Source organism: Mus pahari, chromosome 2 (genome assembly GCF_900095145.1).
Source record: "Mus pahari chromosome 2, PAHARI_EIJ_v1.1, whole genome shotgun sequence".
NCBI lineage: Eukaryota > Metazoa > Chordata > Mammalia > Rodentia > Muridae > Mus > Mus pahari.
In genome coordinates, this window is record NC_034591.1 from 101,266,658 (window position 1) to 101,272,657 (window position 6,000).

Sequence of the window (6,000 nt, forward strand, 5' to 3'; positions counted from 1 at the left end):
TTTTTTCTTAGTTGCCTTAAAATCTCTTTTAAAAGACCCACACCAAGGGAGAGCTCCCAGATTCCCTTTATTACCCCTTCCCGCCATGTTTCACAATCCTTAGATTTTAAAATTGGATCCAGACCTGCCTCCCAAGCCTTGTTCTTTAGCTGGAGCAATCTCCTTTTGTGCTGGCTCTGTGGACACAGTTTTGTCTCTCTCAACCCGTAACCTTCTTGAAAAAGAGTCAAGAGGACAGCTAGTCCCTAGGGTGTCCACAAGACCAAACTGGTGATCACCGTGCCAGGGGCCTTAAGATGCGTGGAAGTCAGGGATGGCCAAGGGAAGGCCTTCATTCAGCACAGGCCTCACAGGCTGGGCATCCTTTTCACCAACTGTCTGCTCCTCTACTGTCTTCACACACACTTGCCTAGGTCCTGATGTCCTGACCTCTGGCTTCATTGAAGCACACATGCTGGCTAGATCTCCCCAACGATGCTGGGATGCTGGCTTGAACTAGAACGGCCAAAGGCCCTACATCTGGGCAGTGATGGACCTCTGGGAGCTAGAGGTGAGCAGACCACTCCATGGCCCGGGGGGGGGGGGTGTCAGTGTTATGAACATTTCCTTCCCAGAAGCATCTGCCAGGGGGCCTGCTCTGAGCCTCTTTGTCTCTGCCTTCTCAGCGGGGCTGTCAAGAGCCCAGCCTCACAGGTTGTGACTAATCACTAGCACATTTTTTTTCCATCCAAGAAGAAGAAAAAGTCGAAGGAGATGAAGAAGAAAAAAAAAAAAACCCAACAGTGAATAACTCGGAAGACTTTCCAACATGTGGGTGTTTTTCTGGGACCAAAGATCAGGAAGATTCCAAATGTAAACAATCCCAAAATAACCCAGTTCTCCCAAACCCCAGGCATTCCCAGGACTGGCTGTCCATGCTCCCTCCCTTCCCCACTGGGAACTGGGGTCAGGAAGAGGTGGTAAGGCTGAGACGCTGCATGAGGTTGCTGGGGTAGGGCCTTCAGCACTGCGTGAGCTCTGTGAACCTAAGTGGATCTTGTCATTAGAGAACTTTGGTGGCCTTTCTCTTGGGAGAGGGGCTTCTTGGTGCCACACTGGACCAGCTCTCCCTGAGATAAGGGGTTTCTTTGCCTGGTTATATCTCACTGTGCTTTAACCAAACTCTTGGGACTTCTCGCCAGCCCAGTGTAATGGAAAGAATATGGACTTTGAAGTCACACAGGGATGGAATCTTGGCTCCACAGCTTATTAATTGCGTGGTCTTGACTGTGTTATTTTGCATCTGGGAATCTCAGCTTCTTCATTTAAAATGGGGGTAATATTCCTTATTCGACCCCCTCCCCCCCAAAAAATGAAGATAAAGTGTCTACTGTGGAGCTCAGTGCCCAGGAAGGGCTTGCCACTCCATTTCTTTGCCTCTCCCATGTTGCGTGTAGGATGCTTGAGCTGGAAACAACATTTTTATCCTTCCCTTTCCCAGAAGAATACCGTGTATGTTCAAAGACAGAATCATCCCTCCATGTTGTTGCCTACCCCTCTTCACCATCACCGTACTCTCTCTCTCTTTTCTTTCTCCCTCTCTCCCACCTTTTAAATGGAATCTCACTATGGTTCCCAGGACTAGTTTCACACTCTTATACTCAACCAATCCTCCTCCCTCAGCTGCCTGAGTAGCAGGGATTGCAAGGCCCACAGCACAGCACCTGGTTGATTATGGACCCTGTGAATAGAGAGTGTATTACTACTTCATGTAAAACGCCTTTTGGAGGGAGATCACTGTGGGAGAGAGAGGAGATCTTGGTGAGTACATCGGAAGCCCAGCGGGGTTGATAGGACTTATGGTGATGGGATAATGGCAGTGGAGGGCGTGGTCGTGAAGGTGGAAGAGACGGTGGTGATGGGAAACACGAAGAAGCTGATGGAGAACGAGGTTAGGGTGATGGAAGAGGTGGCGGTCGTCATAGTGATGAAGGGTAAGATGTAAGTATTTGTGATGTGAAGGGGAGGGTAGCAGTGGTGATGGGGATGAAAGCCATGGTGCTGATGTTGATACAGGCCACGTGGAGGTCACAGTACTGGGGTTGTTCAGCATGACAGATTAGGTTAAACTTGATGTGGCCTCATGGTGACAGATGGTGCTACGTGATGAGATTGCTCCCAGCCAGTCATCCACTCAGTAGATGAAGGCATGGAGGAGGCAGGCAAAGCCAGGTAGGAGAAGGCTATATGATTAAGTGTTGCTTTGGCTCTGAGCTGTAATAGAGAACATTAGACTGCTTAATCATAGTTGATTGAACACACATGTTTATCTTGGCTACCTCCAGAAGTCCCACTAAAATGTCATTAATGGAATGTTAAAAAGAAGAAGAAGACATAAACCCACAAGGAAAGAGAACAGAGAAGGAAACAGCAGCACAAGAGGCGTTAGCAGTTTGGGAATTACAAAGTATGTGGATGTGTGGCGCCAGACTTAGCAGACCACAAGGAATAGAGAGACCCAAGCCACAGAAGACAGAGGAGACCCAAATGTACAAGGTTTGGGAACAGACATCAGGGAGAGACAGGTAGCAAAGCCCCTGGGGGCTCAGAATCCCAGAGTGGCCGGGAGTGGACAATGAGGCTGGAAAAATGGAGTGTCGGTAATGAGTTCCTATAGGAAGCAGGAAGCATGTCCCTGTCCCAGCAATAGTCCTCCACCCTATATGATCAGTCCTATGCAATCAGGCACCTATATAATCAGTCCCTCTCAAGCTCAGAAAACAGAAAGGCTTTCTCTGAGATAGTGAGCCAGGAAGGATCTCGACAAAGAGGCTCCATGGTGAATACATTTCTTGAAGGCCAAGGCTTTGGGATGCTGAAATCATATAGGAAGATCTTGGGAGAGTTTTTCTTGGAAAAACTAACTTTCTCAAAGCAAAAGGCACTTGATCCCCCACTAACAGTACGTCCTGCTCTACCACCTAATGACAAAGCCCACACTTTTCTCTCCTCTGGCCACTTCCACCTGGAATTTTAGCACCTCCCATGTAAGTATAAAAGGCAGCTGAGAATCATTTCATAGTTAAGGAAAACCTTCAAGGGATCACAGAAACCAGAGGAGACAGCGAAGAGAAAAACAGCACAAATGAAGATTAATATTTCCAGGATGATCAAAGGTGGCACCTCCTCTAAATGAGAACTGGAGGCCATTTTCTTAAAAGGAATAAGAAAAAGAAAGTTCCTGGAAAATATACATATAGCATCCATATTTGATTTAAACATCAAACCTAAATAAAACAAAGGAGATAAAGTCAAGATAATTTTTCCCAAAGAAGAATGAAAATCAAAAGAAATGTGAGTTAATAGAAAAATTAGATGTTTGATCTGTGAGTAGCATCTAATCATAGAATCTCTAGAGAGATATAAAAGGAAGGATCTGAACTGCATGGGCAGAGGAAGGGGAGAGGGAGTAGGAGACTGGATAAGGAGGAAGAAGAGGAGGAGGAGGAGGAAGAGGAAGGAGAGAGAGAAGGAAAGGAGAAGGGAAAGATTATTTCTTAGAGTCAGAGACCTTGAAATTACAGAATGAAATTTTTCTATAAGTAAACTAAATTCTAAAACAAAAAGCAAAAACAATTCAGTCAAAACACACTGAAGTAAAATTTCAAAACTAGAGAAGAAAAATTTTAAGTCTTTCTGAATAAGAGAAAAGTAAAAAAATATTGATTATCCAAGTTGTTTCAAAGTTTTCTCCTCAACTGGATATAAACCAGAAGAAAGTGAATGTTACTCTAAATTCCAATGCTAAGAATTATCACATTCATGCATTATCGCACTAAGCCACTGTGTCAAGAAAGTGTGGCAATAAAAACAAATGTAACTTTGGACACATGTGATTTTTATTTTTTAAATAGATTTAAAATTTTTATTTTATGTGTCTAAATATTTTTATGCATATATGTATTATACCATGTGTTTCCAGTGCCCTCAGAGGCCAGTAAAAGCTCTCTGGAACTGGACTTACAGGCAATTGTGTGAGTGCTGGGAACCAAACCCAAGTCCTTTGCAAGAGCAGTTAATGTTCTTAACTGCTGAGCCATCTCTCCAGTTCTTCAGATATTTTTAAAGGTGTGATTGAAAAGTATTACCTCCCAATCAGCCCTTGAGAGAATGTTGTCTACTTCAGTTAGGAAATAACCAAGGAACAGAAACAGACAAGTGATGTAGAACTCCAGGTAAATTCAAAGAGAAATCCAGGAGTCACCATGAAGGAGAACTTTGGAAGAAGAATCTTTGAGATGTATACAGAATAATTTTGTCTACATTGTCCTAGATATAGAGGGCTCTAGGAACAAGAAAAACAAAGACAACCACAATGTATAGTCAAAAGAAATGACATAGTTTTAGTTTTTTGTTTTTCTGATTTGCTTTGTTACAGCAGTTCTCAACTTGTGGGTTGCAACCCGTTGGGGGAGTCAAATGACCACTGGAAAACACAGATATTTATATTACAATTCTTAACAGTAGCAAAGCTAGAGTTAGGAAGTAACAAAATAATTTTGTGGTTGGGGGGTCACCATAACATGAGGAGCTGTATTAAAGGGTTGAAGCATGAGGAAGGTTGAGAACCACTGTTCTAGAGTGTAGGGATGAATGAACCTGTTCATATATATAATACACAGTAAGGACAACACAAGGCGATCACTACGTGAACCACAAAGCTGTAACAAGAAAATGAAGGACACACATGTAGTATGGTGATCAGAGCTGAAATTGTTATACTGACATTCACATGTGTGTTTATGTGCAAGGGATACTGTGGCGACTTGAATAAGGATTGAGTCTCCCCATAGGTTCATATATTTGAATAGTTAGTCACCAGGGAGTGGCACTATTTGAGAAGAATTAGGAGGTGTGGCCTTGCTGGAAGAGGTGTGGCCTTGTTGAGGAAGTGTGTCATTTTGAGTGGGTTTTGAGGTTTTAAAAGCTTATGCCAGGCCAAGTCTCTCCCTCTTTCTCTCTGAATCAGGGTGTAGCTGGAAATTACTTCTCCAGCACCATGCCTCCCTGTATGCTGCCAAGCTCCCTATCGTGGTGATAATGGACTAAGCCCCAGGTAACTGCAGTTTCTTGCAAGAGTTGTGTGGTTATGGTGTCTCTTCACAGCAACAGAGCACTGACTAAGTCTCTGGAGAGAGGTGGTATGAGAGGGATGGAACTTGGCTTCCATGTGATAAGATCCACAGAACCTGGTGGTAAAATTTGTGACAAATGTCCACGTCACCATGTTGCTTGGAAATAAGGAAATAAAGACAAGACGAGGTTAAAACATCTCAAAGTGCTTGTCAGGAAAGGACCCAGAAGCAGGCAGGACTGGCCAGGAGCTGTGCTTTTCATTATGAACCTTGTAGAACATTTTACTTTCAAAATATGTACATGTATTACTTTGATAAAAAAAAAACAAACCTAAGATTTAAATAGAATATACAAAAAGAACGCTAGAGAGGCATTCTAGATGACGTGGAGAAATGTCCTGACCAAATAAATCGGTCCAAATGGCCCAGAACCAGAATCCTCTGAAGACCTGCTCCATCTACTGCCTCCAGGTCCAAACCCAAGTCTTGGATGTGTCCACACTCCCCAGAAAGCCACAAAAGGAGCTCCAGAAACACAGGAAGGTCTTGCTTTTGCTCCACTGTTCAGACCATTCCAAGACCATGTGGCTGCCACATGGGAGAGGGGGAGCAGAGGGGAAGGCTCAAGACCAAAAGAAGGGGAGATGATTAGGCTCTCTGTAGGGGAGCAGGCCTCAGCTCTCCTGTAGCCATGTGACCCAGACAGACTGCCTCAGTGCACCACAGAGATGCTTGGGCTGGGTAACCACTCCAAAAGCTCCTGAGGGGAGAGCTGTCAAAAACTCCCAGGATTCAACAAGGATCGTGTTAGAGAAAGGGACAGTGGCACCTTTTCTAAGGCGTGTGTGTGTGTGTGTGTGTGTGTGTGTGTGTGTGTGTGTGTGTG